The sequence below is a fragment of the Tamandua tetradactyla genome, chromosome 5, assembly GCF_023851605.1.
Source record: "Tamandua tetradactyla isolate mTamTet1 chromosome 5, mTamTet1.pri, whole genome shotgun sequence".
NCBI lineage: Eukaryota > Metazoa > Chordata > Mammalia > Pilosa > Myrmecophagidae > Tamandua > Tamandua tetradactyla.
Window position 1 is genome coordinate 161,199,435 of NC_135331.1, and position 18,015 is coordinate 161,217,449.

General features: G+C 40.9%; 1 pseudogene; it reads left to right on the forward strand.

The window, feature by feature from the left end:
* Window positions 1-1,795: 1,795 nt before the first annotated feature.
* Window positions 1,796-5,706, forward strand: LOC143683365 (U2 small nuclear ribonucleoprotein B'' pseudogene; annotated as a pseudogene).
* The last annotated feature ends 12,309 nt before the right edge of the window (window positions 5,707-18,015 follow it).

Genomic DNA, 18,015 nt, shown 5'->3' on the forward strand with positions numbered 1-18,015 from the left:
CACTTAAGAATATGGCTTTTCTTACTGGTGTAGGTATTTATAAAATATATCCTTACATAGTGTTAGAGAACCAGAACAAATTTTATAAGAGTAGTATGCAAAAAATGATTTAAGTAATCAGATGCTGATTTTTTTTTAAGTAGGGGACAGACAGGGGTGAATTGTTTGAATAGAATTATAACTATTATAAATTTTTTTTGGTTATAATCTCCATTTCAGATTCTGTATTAAAAGAGGTGGGTTTTTAAATTTTTCTTACATTTCCTTATTAATTTGTAGAAAGCATGCTGAAAATATTCATATTGAATTACTTCTATTTTGGCATTGAGTTGGTAGATGCGGTAGTTAGAGTCAGGTGTCAACTTGGTCAGGAGAAGGTGCCTAGTTCTATTGCTGTGGATGTGAGCCAATGGCATGTGAACCTCATCTGTTGCTGATTACATCTGCAGTTGGCTAGGAGGCGTGCCTGCTGCAATGAATGATGTTTGATGTAACTGGCTGGTGCTTAAATGAGAGAGCTCAATGTAGCATAGCAAAAGCAGCTCAGCATACCTCATCTCAGCACTTGCAGCTTAGCCCAGGCCTTTGGAGATGCAGAAAGAAATCACCCCGGGAAGGGGGGTGGGGTTGTCGAACCCAGAGGCCTGGAGAGAAGGCCAGCAGAGATCGCCCTGTGCCTTCCCACATAAGAAAGAAACTCAGTTGAAAGTTAGCTGTTTTTCCTCTGAAGGACTATACACTAAGTAAATAAATTGCCTTTTATTGAAAGCCAGTCCATCTCTGGTGTGTTGCATTACAGCAGATACCAAACTAGAACAGTAGATAATTAATTCATTATACATTTACTCCCTTTTATTTATTTCTTGGATGAGTTCAGCTTTGTCATTTGATTTGGATATGAAGAAGGAAATTAATAGTTTGTTCTTTTAAAATGACAATCTTACTCTTTGATTTTTAAATAGGCATTGTCCTACAATTAATACTGTCATCAATGATAGAGAAATTCAACACCAATTAAGGTGACCTCATAGAATTTGGGTGGGAGATGAAAAAAGTATACTCTGAGACACAAGCTATAAAGAAATAAAAATAAAATATTGAGTATATAATGGCTAGATAGTTTAAATCTCAAGCACAATCATGAATATTGTTATATGTATATATTTGTAAAATAATGTGATTGTAGGTTATGAATGACATACATGGCATATAAAGCACAGATACAATTTTGATATCAAATGGATTTCCACGGGTAATTATGCCAAGATTTGTGATATTTACATGAAAATTTTGTGAATTTTTGCTTTTGAAGCATACATAGTGCCTTTCTTTTTTAGTTCATAATTTATGCATCTTGATTTATTTACCTTTAAAAGCTCTATCACGGGCAGTACAACAGTAGTGCAGTGGTCACCTGCCATGCCAGAGACCCACTTTTGATTCCTGGAGCCTGCTCAGGCTAATAAAAAAATTAAAAAGCTTTATCACATTTGTAGAGGTTAAAGGTTTGGCATTAGTCCAAGTAAGAAATTGCTAGGGGTAGAGTAGAAGTGAGGAGAAAAAATGTGTTCACACTCAATATATACCTAGATATTATATTTAGAAAGATGGTAGATAAAACACTCTTTAGGCTACCAGTCAATTTTAGCTTAGCAGAGTCATCATGCTCATTTTGGCATCTTGAATGAACATCAAAAATAGGAACCTTTTTAGTGAACCACAAATCTAAAACTACCCGTGGGCCTACACAAAAGATGGTGCAGGCCTCAGGTTATTTGGACAATTAAATGAAAATATGGTTATTAGATCCAATCATTCAATTTATATCAACAATATTAATTGTCCGCGACTTCTCGCTCAGCGTCAAGCCCCCGGCCGGCGGGTGAGACAATGAGGAGAGACAGAGAGACGCAGACAAATCCGCGCTGGTGAGAAGCACAGATCCAAGACACGTAGCAGTTGTAAGCACAGACCTTTACTGGAGTTAAGCTTGCATTCTCTGTTACAGGTTCCGCGCGGGACAAGATACCCCGCGGGGGAACAACCTCTATGCAGCCGTCAGGCACGGCTCCCTGTGGGTCGTCTCCACCCACCCCGTCCGGGTAACCTCTTATATACTGTGCCCAAACCCAATAGGTTAGTGCCACGTATACAGAGGTGATTGGTAGACAGGGTTGACGGGCGCGTACGTCATACGCGGAGGCAGGATGCGGGCGCCATCTTGGCTCACTCGATGGGCGGGGGGAACTCTAGAGCAGGCTGCAGCGCGTCCACTAGGCCTGACCCGGGAGGCGGCTCTCCACATCTCCCCCTTTTTTATTATTTTTGGTCCGTAGACCCTTTCTTAGACCCAGTGTCTCCATTGATGAGTGAGCTCCCGTGAGCTTGATTAGCCCACTACTTGTTTTGGTGCTTTGGGGAGTCTGGACTAGGCTTGCTAGGCACCAACCAGAATGCCTCCTCATATAGAGACCGGAGAGCTCGTGAACTGGAAACCACGTGACTCTCCCTGCAGTGCTTCGCCTCGCAACTGGGCTAAGCGGGGCTCAGGAGAGCGGCAACCAGAGTCGAGAGTGTCACTAGATGTCTCTGTGCAATGGCCGGAGTCTAGTCTGGCCAGGACCGTGACTCTGCCTTAGAGATCATCCTTTAGACAAAAATTATGACTTCTGGTGCCGCCTTTTACACCCGGGACACGGCCATGGGCTTTGCAGCAGATCCTGTTTTCGAGCGCCCCGCCCTGAGTGGCCGGGATGGACCGTCCGGTGAGGGGGAGGACTGGGCAGCGGGACGGTCGTTGCCAGGAGCATCAGGGGCGAGTGACATAGCCAACATGGTAGTGACACGTAATTGCTGCTGTGTCGGGAACAAGCGTTCTAACAAACATTTAACAGTGACTAAACCCACTAATAGTCCCACTGCCACGAGAATCCAAGTAGTCAAATTGGGCCAAGAGAACCAAGAGGTGACTCGGTTCCACAGACTTTGTACAGTCTCGCCCAGTTCGGAAAGGTCGAAGGCAATGGGGGTTATTAAAACTGGTCCCCCTTCTAAACAATCGAAGGGTGACCGGCGCTTTCGTTGCTATCTCGTCAGTCGCCGCCGTCATCAGCAGAGTTGGAGACCGGATCTGGTGGCTCTGGTTGGAGGCTTATCAATTTTCTGGGCAACAGTTCGTTGGCGTCCTCGGGCGACGTCACGGTTCTCACCAGTCTTTCCGGAACCCACACTGGTTGACGTCCTGGTTCCTAGGGAAAAACACAAACAGAGCCTCTGGCCCAGCTGAGCACTGGGTCAGGGCCTTGCCATTGTCCTGACAGGACATCCTTCCATCGGACCAGACCTCTATGTGGAGGAACATTTTATAATGCCTACTGTCTCTAAAACTTTTACAGAATTTACGACGTACAAGGAATCAGAAACAATATTCAGGGGGCCAGGGAATTCTTTCAGGACTGTAATAATGACTTGCAATTCGACCCACTGAGGTTTTTGTGGTTGGAAGAGCACTGTTTTGGGAGTGTCCCCTTCCATATAGTATGCTCCTGAACCGGAGCTGGAGCCGTCCGTGTACACGGTGGGGGCGCCCACTAGTGGCTTAGGCGAAGTTACTTTAGGAAAAATTACTGGGTGTCGAGTAACAAACTGCAAAAGGGGGGCTTTTGGGAATTGATTGTTAATGCTTCCTAGAAATGTACACCGGAGGATGGCCCATTGATGTATGCACCCAGTGAGTATCTCAAGTTGCTGGGAAGAGTAAGGTACTCTGAGGTTTTCAGGTTGCTGGCCGAAATGTTGTATGGCCCTTTTAATTGATTCTAAGGCCAGATCTGCAACAGCTGTAGGATAGTGCTCTAGGACCTTTTTTGGGGAAACTCCAGGGTGAACCCAGAGTAATGGTTCTTGCTGCCATAGCACTGCCGTGGGCTGTAACTCTGTCGGCAGCACGCAGGCTTCAAAAGGCTCACTGGGGTTTATTCTTTTCAGAGTAGCGCTGCTGAGCGCCTGCTCCACTCGGGCGGGGGGCACGGCCGTAACTGCCCCTCCCCCAACCAGCCTGTAAGGGGTTCCGGGTCTCGCAAAGGAGGGCCACTGTAATTACCTGATTCGGCCACCAGAGGGAGCCCGTGGTGAGGGTTTTTGGCGAGATCACCAAAACCATTCACCGGAAGCCGCCGCGTCCCTGCAGCAGGCGCTGGCGGGGCGGAAGGCTGCGTGGGTGAGACAGGGGGCCTCCCCCAATCGATCAGCGGAGGCGCGTCTGCACCCTCGGTCTCATCACCATCTGACTCTGAGTCAGAGGTGTCTGAACTAGCGCCAGACTCTGGCGGCTTACAAGTGGGAGGCTCACTTTCACAGGAGCCGTCCGCTAAAAGGGTCTTTAAGGGAGCTAACAAAGGTAAACTTCCGGACTGCCCCATGTTTGCAGTCGGCACTGTACTTTAATCACTCGGAGAGCTCTTCCGAGTCCCCGGGGCTACCTGAAAGCCCGCGGGCCTTAACTCTCACGTAATAAGAAGCACTCACCTCCTCGCGGTGATCAGGCGCGAGAAGTCCGCTGCGAACTCAAGAAGCACGTCCTCACCAGCTCGGGGAAAGGCAGCAGAAGGGTTCCCCGTACGGGCCACCACTTGTCCGCGACTTCTCGCTCAGCGTCAAGCCCCCGGCCGGCGGGTGAGACAATGAGGAGAGACAGAGAGACGCAGACAAATCCGCGCTGGTGAGAAGCACAGATCCAAGACACGTAGCAGTTGTAAGCACAGACCTTTACTGGAGTTAAGCTTGCATTCTCTGTTACAGGTTCCGCGCGGGACAAGATACCCCGCGGGGGAACAACCTCTATGCGGCCGTCAGGCACGGCTCCCTGTGGGTCGTCTCCACCCACCCCGTCCGGGTAACCTCTTATATACTGTGCCCAAACCCAATAGGTTAGTGCCACGTATACAGAGGTGATTGGTAGACAGGGTTGACGGGCGCGTACGTCATACGCGGAGGCAGGATGCGGGCGCCATCTTGGCTCACTCGATGGGCGGGGGGAACTCTAGAGCAGGCTGCAGCGCGTCCACTAGGCCTGACCCGGGAGGCGGCTCTCCACAATTAATGACAAAATTAAAAACGAAGAATTGAGGAGATCCCCGAATGCCCCGTTTTCTCAGTTTGGCCATGTAGTAGATATTGAAGCTTTAAAACTCATGAAGGTGAGTGGGCAGGCCTTCATTACAGTTAAGGAACTTGGATCATCCACAAATGTCTTGAGACCATTACAAGGATTTCCATTTTATGGTAAACAATGTGAATTCAGTGTGCAAGAACAGATTCTGATATAATATCTAAAATGCAGGGCATGTTTGCTGACAAAGAATAAAAAGAAGCCAAAACCCTGGACCAGACCTGAACAAATGGAAACCAAAAGCCTGGTCTTGGAACACCAAATTCAACCAACACCCAAAGAAATACAACACCAAGTCCTCAGGCTCCTGACTATACTCCAAACTATATTTTATTCCTTGATAATTTACCAGAAGAGACTAACGAGATGATGTCATCCATGCTGTTTAATCAGTTCCCTGGTTTTAAGGGAGAACATTTGGTACCTGGAAGACACATGGCTTTTGTTGAATTTGAAAATGATGGGCAGACTGTGCTGCCAGGGATGTGTTACAAGGATTTAAGATCATACCTTCCCATGCCATGAATACCACCTAAACCAAGAAATAGCATTTGTTCAGACAGTTTTCTTTGAAGGACCTGATGTCACATAAAGTGTTTGTTTTGATAACATTTTAGTGGTTGAGGGCAAGACATAGTGAAAGCAAAATTTTTGTGAAGGACTTAAAAATTATCCAGTCTTTCTTCTGCCTTCGTGAGCTGAGGAATACAAAGGCCTTGATTTTGTACGATAAACTTTTAGTTGTATTTTATATCTTATTGGCCCATTGCCCTATCATCAAATGCTATTTTAGCCTATAGCACGTCTTAAGGTATATAAATCTACACCATAGGATGATTTTACAGTGTTATTTCAGAGCAGCTTAATGGTACAGAAACATTGAACCATTTAATTAAGAAGAATTAGATCGCAGAAGCTAATAAATGGCTGTTGTGTTAATGGTAAAAATGATCATCCCGAATATTAAAAGAAAATAAGACCTGAGCAGGATCTAAATTTGATCTTTGTATCTCTCGAAGAAATAAGCATAGTGTTTTGCTAGCAGTAGTCATTTCAGGAATCATTAAATTCCATGTCTAATTAAATAAAGAACATTTATGTATTAAAAAAAAAATCTAAAACTCTCCAAGTAAGGCGATGTCCTAACTTACTGTGCCGGTTTGTATCTGTTGAGGACCCCAGAAGAGCTATGCCCTTTAATCCTCATTCAATATTACTGGGTGGGAGCTTTTTGATTGTTCCCATGAAAATATGACCTACCCAATTGTGGGTGGTAACTTTTGATTAGATGGTTCCCGTGGAGTTGTGTCTCTACGCTTTTAAAGTGCGGTTGCTTACTGAAGCCTTTAAAGAGAGAGTCATTTTGGAAAGAGCCATGAGAACCCACACCACCACAGACCTTTGGAGATAAAAAAGGAAATTGTCCCTGGGGAGCTTCTTGAAACAAAACGCCTGGAGAGAGAGCTAGCAGACATCACCATGTTTGCCATATGCCTTTCCAGTTGAAAGAGAAACCCTGAACTTCATTCACCTTTCTTGAGTGAAGGTAACCTCTTGTTGTTGCCTTAATTTGGACTTTTTCACAGCCTTAGAACTGTAAACTTGAAAGTTAATAAATTCCCCTTTTTAAAAGCTGTTCTGTTTCTGGAATATCACGTTCCAGCAGCTTACAAACTAGAACACTCACCAATATAATTTATTCTGATCAAAGATGTAGAAAAGGGTAGATGGGTCAATAATCGCTTCCTGAACTATCACTGAATGTAATTTACCTTTGTTGTATAAGTACCACCAGAAGCAGTTAATAATCATGTTATCTTCATATTAGGAAGCTAACAAAATATTCCTCTCTGTCAGAAATTTGTATTTTCTGTGTAAATCAATAGACAGACAGATTGACTAGCCATACACATGCAATTTGTAATTAAATATGATTCAAGCACAAGATTAAGTAATATAATTGGGCTTCTAAGGATACGAAGTTAAAGAAAGATTCAAACTCTGGTGAATCTGCACAGTAAATCAAGGTCAGGTTTATTAAGTGGACCTCTGCTGCCATGCTACATGGAGTGGTGTCTAAAATTCCACTTTTGGTAGGTCATTCCCTCTAAGTATTTCCTTTAGTCATTTAGTGTGTTCTTCTAAAATTCAATGTTGCTTGAAAAGATACATATTAAATCACTGTGATTTATCATATTTTCAGGGACAGCATTAGGTAGTGAATAAGGCCTTGGTATATTTAGTCATAGAATAAGTGCTTCATATCATGGGGTAGAAAAGTAAAAATTATTTGAATGAGAAAATGGGAGGGTATAGAATCTGGATTTCACTTATACTATAGTTTTTATCATTGGAACTATCATTTTACATATTGCTGTTTTGTTATCTATTGATGTATAACAAATATCCTGATATTTAGTCACTTACACTTTTCAAATTAGGCTAGGCTCAACTTGAAATTCCTTCTGCTGTCCGTATGGGTGGCCACATGTTATGATTACATTTAGTCATCAATTAGTTGGGAGCTAGGGTTAGCTAGTATGAAAAGCTTCTCTCTAAATCATGGAAGCTTAACTGGGAAGTTGTGATTTTCTGTATTTCTTTCTGTGTAAGGATCCCTAAAGATTGCCAGCCCACTAGAGCACTACCAACTCTGATAACAAATTTCCATTTTTTAAAGCCAACCCATTATGTGGCATTTTTCACAGCATTTGGGGATCTAAAACTCCCTAAGACATTCAAAATTCTTATCACATGATTTGTAGGTTCACCCTTGAGTTTTGGATGCAGTATATCATCATCTAAATCGAGTCCAAGAGTGGATGAGGAACTTCAGGGTGGCTTTTTAAAATCTGAAGATCTGTGAAAGAAAGAGATAAGTTATTCGTACTTCACACAACCAACCTATAGTGGGTAGAGAGGGATAGAGCAAATGCTGAAGACAATTTACACATAGAAAATGAACAAATAGAAGGCACATGGTAGTCAAAGTCTATAGCAATTCAGAAGCCAGCCAGTCATGGGTCCCTGATTAATACTTAATTCTGTCTGACTGCATCCTCTGTGATCTTAGTTCTTCCCTCTAAATCATTCTTCATTTTCCATAAAATCCCCGTTGTTTACAACTGAGAAACATTCTGCCTATGTAAAGTTTGGAGTCAAAAGTCTTCTTTTAATTTTGGAATTGTTCTTTTCTTTATAGTACAAATGGTGAAATTACTTTAAAACCTTGTGGGTTTCTTCTGTACTTAATTATAATGAACTCCATTATATGAAATAAAAGAAAAACAATTTTCACACGTCTCTTTTAGATAGCTCCCTTCTACTTTAGTAGAATGGACCAACACCCATTGCATTCATAAGAATCTTTATAAAAATATGTCAAGATACTTGATGACTTTTATCTCACCAGTAGATCTATGGGGCACCATTTTAAATCTTTCTGAGATATTAACGAAGGATCTTACAGGACTTTGACCATAAAACCATATTTTTCTTATAGTATCTTGATTTGATCTTTGACTTGAGACCATACTTTATTGGAGAATCATTTTCTGGGAGATACTGTGGATGAGAAATCATTTTATTTTCCCCACAAAGCAGGTCCTGTCTACTTCATACTTTTTTTTTTTTAGCTCTGTTTTAAAACTAAATATTTCCCTCTTTAACTCATTTATCTCCTTCCATGCTTAAACAGGTGTTGCTAAAAGAAACTATGTGTTAGTTCAACAGTCTTCCTGAAAATCTTCTTAACCAGGTCTACAAATTTATTGTCCATCTTCACTCAGAAGACCATGTCATTAATTTTATGCTGGTATGTAACTCAGGTTACCTTTTCTCTAACCTTCAATAGCAGCTTTGTCCTTGCCTTACCAGTTTTAATAAGCAATTCTTTGAGGGATTTAAGGCCCTATCATATAGTTAAGAGCACATGCTTGTTAAAGGAGTGCTCAATGTTTGGTAGCAATTTCTGTTTTGGTCAAGGTTTACTGCATAATAAAACAGCCCAAAATGTATTGACTTAATAAAATGATGTTCTTATTTCCCAGATTCCTTTAATCTGGACAGAGATCAGTTAGTGTGTGTGGGTGCCACTGCTGGTTATACTGAGTGGCTAAATTTAACTGGCAAGTTGGTTGTGGGGTTGTTTCATCCAGGACAGTTGGAGTTCTCTCTCACGCCAAATAGTTATGACATATCTCTATCACAGTGTGTCACTAACATGGGACTTCTACATAGAAGCTTCAGCAGGATGGGTGAATGTTGTACACAGAGGGAAAATGGAAGCTGTCTGGCCTTCTTAAGGCTCAGGTCTAGTATTGATACATCAATGCTTCTGCCACATGCAGTTGATTAAAGCGAGGCACTGGCCCATCACAGATTCCAGGAGTGGGGTTCCACAAGTCCATGAATATTAGGTATCTAAATTTCATTGAAGGTAATCAATGCAATAGAATAACACAATTTGAAAATAGTATAAACAAATATATAACTAAGGTCAGAAAACAAATTATTGCAGCATTAAAAAATGCTCAAAAGGTTTTCTGTATTTATGCTTTTAGGTAAGATAGGATTTGGGAGACAAGTAGAATCAAGAATGGGATAAAAATTATCAATCACAAATTATTCACCTATCAAAATGTTATTATTTCATAACAAATTTCTTTGCTAGTGTCATGTTTCAAATAATATATGTTTCTTAGTTGACCTTCCTGAATCACATTTAAAGCTAGTTGTTACTTTCACAAAACAACCACTTTTAGTCCACAATAATTTCAATGATTTTTATTGTTTTATGTTCTGATCTGAACAATTGTTAACAAAAGTATAGTGAAGAAAAATGACAAACTGTTATTAAGCACATGTGAGGTATTTACTGTATAAGGTTGCATAAAATTTGACCTCTAAAATATCAGCTGAAATGAACAAAATCAAAACAAATGTGAACCTTATAAAGAAACACATTAATGACTTGCCTTAGAGTCAAAGGGAACATTAAAGATGAATGGCAACATCTGATTAGGCACTTCAAAAATAGAAAGAGCCATCTCATGTTCTGTTGGGTAAAACAGCACATTGCTACAATTTTCACAAATATTTTCTTTAAAGCAGTCATACTGTACTTACAATGATTTCATAAGTTCCCAACGTGATTACATGTTGTCACTTAAATATAAAGTGTGGATAAAGGAGAAAAAAAAGAAGAGGGATAAAAAATTCCACAATATAGCCCAAACACAGAAATTATCAGAATAAAAATTCTGAAGTGCATTCCCTATTATCCATTTATTCATTTTTATGTAGCAAAATATTTATCCTAATTCTAGATGGAGTATTAGAAATATATATTTTTAAGACATATTATGTAATCCTGCTTTAGGGAATGATAATTCTAGAATGCAGATAAATTAACTCCCAAGAATATAAGCATTTTTTTTTGACATGGGTAGGCTCCAGGAATCTAACCCAGATCTCCAGCTCCGCAGTCTAGAACTCTGCCATTGAGCCACCATGGCCAGCCCTCAAAAAACCATTTTAGCATGTATATAAGCTAGGTTCTCTAGAGAAACAGAATTAACATGAGATATCTGTAAATATGAGATTTATAAAAGTGCCTCACACAACCATGGGGATGTAAGAGTCCAAGCTCTGTGGGGTAGTCTGTGAGCTTACAGCTCCAATGAAGGTCCTCAACAAACTCTCAGGAGAGGCCGGCTTGCTGAAGCAGAAAGACAAATTGTCTCTTCTGAATCCTCTTTAAAAACCTTCCAGTGATTAGGTTCAGTATCACTCATTGAAGAAGACACTGTCCTTAGTTGATTGCAGATGTAATCAGACATGGATGCAGCCAACGTGCTCGTGATTTAAGCCCATGAAATGTCCTCACAGCAACAGATAGGCCAGTGCTTACTTGACCAGACAACTGGGCACTATCACCTGGCCAAGTTGACACATGAACCTGACCATCACAGTCCACCCCTTGTCAATTTGTGCAGCTATACACATCTCCTTAAACCATATTAAATCTCTAAATAGAAAACAATAACAGACACATTTTTTTCCTCAATTAACAGTACTCAACTGTCCTCCACACAACTGGAAACGCATTTAATCTTTCCAGGAGAAGGCAATATTCACTCTTAAACTTGATGTCCTACAACTTAAATACCATAACATGAACAAGACAGCTATGTCATATGATAAAGGGGATAAGATAAAGAAGAAAGCAAAGATATTTGATTTATGTATAAATACATTGATACTAATTACAAAGCAAGAAAGGAATATTCATGCTATTATAGTCCTCATTTCTGTAACTGATCACGTGGCTGTAGTTCATATTTATCAGTATCTTCTTCCACTACCCAATTCCATGTTCCCTTTACCCTCAGCAAGCACTTCAGTTGGCCATGGTTCTCTGTCTGGTAGCAGGACCCAAACCTTCATTCCTGAAGTTTCTGAGCCATTGGCAGCCCTGCCTGGATTGGGGTTGTTGCAATTTTCCATTGATTTTAATCCAAGGCATGGTAGTACTAAGAGATGCCATAAGGCATCTCTTATATGCTAGGAAAACTGTTCTTTACCACCATTGTGTAATTGCAGTCTTATTTTCCTAATATCCAGGGTCAAACACCCTATCCAGTAAAATAATCCCCATCTTGGCTTGTTGATCCAGAGTGAGTATCCCAAGGTGACCAGGCGGCAATCTTAGATTCCAGTTCAATGGAGACATTGTTGTATCTCCTGGTGGAAGCACTCCCCCTTCTGGAACTAAAACCTGTAGACCAGCAGAGCTAAAAGTTGCAAAGACAGGAAGCAAAAATTTTTCTACTGGATTACTAGGAGTAACAGTGATTGGTACCACTACTGTTTCCACCCCTTGATTCCAGGACTCTTGAATCCTGGGTATGGGAAAAACAGCACCATAGACTGGATACTGACTCAGAGCACACATGGCCTCCTGGAGAACATTGCCCCAGACCTGCAAATTATTGCCACCTAGTTGTTACTGTAATTGGCTCTTTAAAAGGCCATTCCACTGTTCTATCAACCCAGCTGCCTCTGGATGATAGGGAACATGGTAAGACCAGAAAACTCCATGAGCTTTTTGCCCATTTCCACACTTAATTTGCTGTAAAGTGGATTCCTTGATCAGAAGCAATGCTGTATGTAATACCATGACAGTGGATAAGGCAATCTGTAAATCCACAGATAGTAGTTTTGGCAGAAGCATTGTGTGCAGGGAAAGCAAACCCATATCTGGAGTATGTATCTATTCCATTTAGAACAAACCACTGCCCTTTCCATGATGGAAGTGGGCCAACATAATCAACCTGCCACTGTGTAGCCAGCTGATTACCTCAAGGAATGGTGCTATATCGAGGGCTAAGTGTGGATCTTTGCTGCTGGCAGATTGGTCAGTGGCTGTTGTCAGGTCAGCCTTGGTGAGTAGAAGTCCATGTTGCTGAGCCCAAGAATAACCTCCATCTCTACCAGCATGACCACTTTGTTCTTAAATCCATTGGAAAATGACAGTAGTTGTTAGGGAAAGAGGTTGACTGGTATCCAGAGAATGGGTCATCTTATCCACTTGATCATTAAAACTTTCCTCTGCTGAAGTCACCCCCTAGTGTGCATTCATATGGGATGCAAATATCTTCATGTTTTTTGCCCACCCAGAAAGTTCTATTCACAAACCTCTTCCCCAGACCTCTTTGTCAGCAATCTTCCAATCATGCTCCTTCCAAGTCCCTGACCATCCAGCCAAACCATTAAACAACAGCCCATGAGTATACAAGAACACCTCTGAACAGTTCTCCTTTCAAGCAAAATGAACAACCACATGTGCTGCACAAAGTTCCACCCACTGAGGATTTCCCCTCACCACTGTCCTTCAGGACATCCTTGAAAGGGCTTCAGTGCTATAGCTGTCCACTTTTGGATGGTACCAGCATATCATGAAGAACCATCTGTAAACCAGGCCCAAGTTTTCTCTTCCCCAGTCAACTGACTATGAGGAAATCCCAAAGAAGCCACAGGTCTGCTCTGGGAAAGAGAAGGTAATATAGCTGGTATTTGGGCCGCTTCTTCATATAAATTACTTGTGCCTTCAGGAACTGCTCTGGCCCTATCTCATATATACCAATTCCATTTCATGATGGAGAATTGTTGTGTACACCAAACTTTATGGCTTGGTGGGTCACATAGCACCCAGTTCGTGATAGGCAACTCAGGTCTCATGGCAACTTAGTAGCATGTGGTTAAGAATTCAGTCTCTACTAAGGCCCAGTAACAGGCCAAAAGCTGTTTTTCAAAAGGAAAGTAATTATTTGCTGCAGATGATAAGGGTTTGCTCAAAAATCCTAAGGGTCTGTATTGTGATCCTCATATACCTAAAGCTCCAGACAGCATTTTTATTTGCCACTGACAACTCTAGCACCTTTGGATCTGCTGCATCATATAGTCTGAGTGGCAGAAGAGCTTTTACAACAGCCTGGACCTATTGCAGAGCCTCTTCTCTTTCAGGTCCCCACTCACACTAGCAGCTTTTCTAGTCACTTGGTAAATGGGCCAGAGTAGCACATTCAAATGAGGAATATATTGTTGCCAAAATCCAAAGAGACCAACTTGGCATTGTGCTTCCTTTTTTGGTCATCATAGGAGGGGCAAGATGCAGCAACTTATCCTTCATATAGAAGGAATATCTTGACGCACCTCACACCAACTGGACACTTAAAAATTTCACTGAGGTGGATGTCCCCATGTATTTTTGTTGGACTTATCTCCCATCCTCTCATACACAAATGCCTTACCAGTAAGTCTAGAATTGTTGCGATTTCTTGCTCATTAGGTCCAATCAGCATGATATCATCAATATAATGGACCAGTGTGATGCCTTGTGGGAAGGAGAAATGATCAAGGTCCCTGTGGACACGATTATGACATAGGGTTGAAGAGTTGAAATACCCCTCAGCTAGGACAGTGAAAGTATATTGCTGACCTTGCCAGCTGAAAGCAACTGTTTCTCGTGTTACTTATTAACAGTTCTTAAGCAAACAGCATTTGCCAGATCAATAGCTGCATACCAGGTACCAGGGGATCTGTTGATTTGCTCAAGCAATGATACCACATTTGGAGCAGCAGCTGCAATTGAAGTCACCACCTGGTTGAATTTATGATAATCCACTGACATCCTCCAAGACCTATCTGTTTTCTGCACAAGCCAAATACAACTGAATGGGGATGTGATGGGAATCATCACTCCTGCATCCTTCAAGTCTTTAAGAGTGGCACTAATCTCTGAAATCCCTTCAGGAATCAAGTATTGCTTCTGATTCAATATTTTGCTCAGTAGGGGCAGTTCCAGTGTCTTCCACTTGGCCTTTCTTACAATAATAACTCTCACTCCATGAGTCAGTGAGTGAATGTGGGGATTCTGCTGGTTGCTCAGTATGTCTATTCCAATAACGCACTCTGGAACTCAGGAAAGAGTCTGGGGACCCACTGGACCCACTGTGAGCTAAAACTCCATGGATCAGCTGACCTCCATAAGCCCCCATTCTGACTGGTGGACCAGACTGACATTTTGTGTCCCCTAGAATTAATGTCACTTCTGAAGAATCAATGCTTAACAATCCTTGAAATATGTGATCTTTTCCTTTTCCATAATGCCTAGTTACCTTGGTAAAAATCTGTAGGTCTCTTCTGGGAAGGCTTGTAGGAAGATTAGCAGTATATATTTGTGGCAGTGTAACAGTGTCCTTCCCCAAAGGAACCTGGCCTTCCCCCTCATTCACGGGACTCTGGGTCTGTAAACTGCCTCAAGTCTGGAAATTGATTAAGAGGCCATGACTCTCTGTTTTGTTTTGTTTTGTTTTTTAATTTTATTTTGAAATTTGTTAGTTTTTATTTTTTTTAAATTTTTACTTTTGAATTTCTGTTTTTGCAATTCAAGTTAGACTTCTGTCCTTGTGGTCTAGAACTCTTCTGTTTATACAGCTCAAACATCTATTGGACTTCTAGGTACCCCAGGATCCACTAGCCAATGCCACAAGTCTCTGCAAGTCAGATTATTTTGACAGTTGCTTTGAGTCTGCTGTTCATTATGATAGCCATGCCCACCTCATCTTTGGTGATTAACTGTCACAAATATTACTGTGTAAATGCTAATATTTGACCTATAGAGAAGGGAGACTACAGAGCTCTTCAGGACAATGGAGCTAGTCTCACAAATTTATTTCTCACAGTTCTGGTAAAAATGTGTCTTCTAGACATTCCTAGGGTGTGTGAGCAGGCCTTCCATTATAAATCCACTCTAACATTCCATTCTCTCTAAGCCTTTGGATTCCTTTATCTACATTGTGTCAGGGCAGTTCTGGCATTTTAACCTCAGGTAATGTCAGCCACCTTTTGATCCATGTTTCTGCCAACCATTCAAACAAACTGTTAATGCTCTTTCTAATCCCTCAAGCTATAACATTTAATGCAGCATCTCTGCTTAGTGGGCCCATATCAATAAATTCACCCTGATCCAGTTTTATATTCCTTCCATCATTATCCCAATCCCTTAAAATCCATTCCCATACATCTTCCCAGTTTCTGTCTACATAAATTAGAAGACTCATGCAGGTTTTTTGGAGTATAGTGTACCTCCTCATTGGTTACACTTTGTACCTCACCTTTGGGGCCTGTTGGGACTTTAGTTATAGGTATTGAAGAAAAGAGGGATGGTGCCAGTGGGTCATGAAAAGAATCAGACATGTCGTCATCATCAATCCATATGTCACCATCCAATTTTTCAAGATCCCACTTTTTTTCAATCAAATGCCCTCACTATAAGGGCAGACAACCTGCAAGGTTGAGATTTCAGTTTACGTTGTTAAGCTGCTACTCTAACAATGAGACTTTGAGTCTGATTTTCAGAGATCTCAAGTCTTGTGGCTATAGGAAATAAGATTTTTCTTCAGGACACTCATACAAACTTTACATCTTTCATAGGATGCTTATGCTTTTCATTTGAAGTCTTCAGCTCATCTCTTTCCCTTATCACTGTAGCCAGCATATCTAATAACAACCAGCCAACATCATTATACCTCTTAGTTCTACAAAACTCTGCAATGGTGCCAAAAACACTCTCACCCAGAGATTTGCCTCTTATAAGCACACAATTAGCAGAATCTATCAGTGATATTTTGACTATTTCTTCTGCCAACCCACCCCATGGATTTTCAGTGTCATACTGATTATGGGAAAGAGTCATTAGTGCCTCTGAGTCTAGTCATAGTAGAAAGCCAATTGTAAAAACCCATTTTTAAGATTCTTTTTCTCAAGAACCACTCCTGGTGCCAAGTTGTATTAGCTAGGATTCTTTAGCCAATCAACAGGAGATATCTGCAAATCTGACATTCATAAAAGTGTCTCACACAACCATGGGGATGTAAAGTCCAAGATCTGTAGGTTCAGGGATGAGCTGGCAGCTCCAATAAAGGTCCTCAACGAACTCCCAGGTGAGGCTGTCTGGCTGAAGTAGAAAGAGAGATTATCTCTTCTGAATCCTCTTTAAAAGGTTTCTGGTGATTAGATTAAGGATCACTCATTGTAGAAGAAAATCTGCAGTGATTGCAGATGTTATCAGCTGTGGATACAGTGAATGTGCCATGATTTAAGGTCATAAAATGTCCTCACAGCAACAGATAGGCTAGTGCTTGCTTGACCAGACAACTGGGCACTATCATCTGGCTAAGCTGACACCTGAACCTGACCATGACAGCATGAATCTACATATATTTCCTTGAATACATTTTAGTTACATGAATAATATGCAAAACAAATTTCATTAATACTACTTTAATAGGTGGGTTTATCTGAAAACAAAACAAAAAAACTTAATATTAAACTATAACTGTTCTATGAGATTGAATATATATAATTTATCTGTTTTATATATAGTAAAATCAGATTTTGCAAAGGATGTCATTTTTAAGAATGAAAACAAGAAAGTAATAAAATATTTTTTAGTGGGGTGTAGAAACTTCCAACTGATCATTAGATAGGACTGTTTCTGAATCACTGCTTGAATTGGTGAATTGTTATAACATCTACATAGAGAGAAGAAGAAAGTAAAAGAGAGGACAAGGCAATGATGGTTCATAAAGATTCACTACCATTGGCTGTTTGTGCATACCATGAGTTGCCTCTTAACATTTCTCTAACATCCTGGTCAACTTAAGTGTCTCCTGCATAGTTTGCCAGAGCTGCTCTCACAAATACTACAAATTGGTTTGAACTTGAAAACAGGAATTTATTGACTCATGGTTTTGAAGGTAGAAGAACAAAATCAAGACTAAAAGCAAGACTTGCTTTCTTCTAGTCTGTAGCATTCTAGTGCTGGCTGCTACAAACCTTGAGGTTTCTTGGTTCATCCTAATTCAGTTGGTCACACATTAACTAAAAATAACATCTTCAAAAGGACTGTAATAAATGGCTTCACAATGATAGGAATATAGATTGAATTTAAAACATGTTTTAATTGGGATACACAGTTTAACCTACCACAGAAATGGTAAATACTTTTTGCTACATGAAATTTAAGAGCTTTCTTATGAAATAAATAGACTCTGACTTAATCATCTATTTTAGTTTTGTAAACTGCTCAAGCAAATACCATGTAAAAGGATGGCTTAAACAATGGGAATTTATTAGCTCAAGGTTTTGAGGTTAAAATAGAAGTCCAAATCAAGGAATCGTCAAGGCTAGAGTTTCTCCCTAAAGATTGTAGCATTCTTGGGTTGGCTGCCAGAATGGTAGGACAGGGGCGAACTGGCAGCTCCAGTGAAAAACGTCCT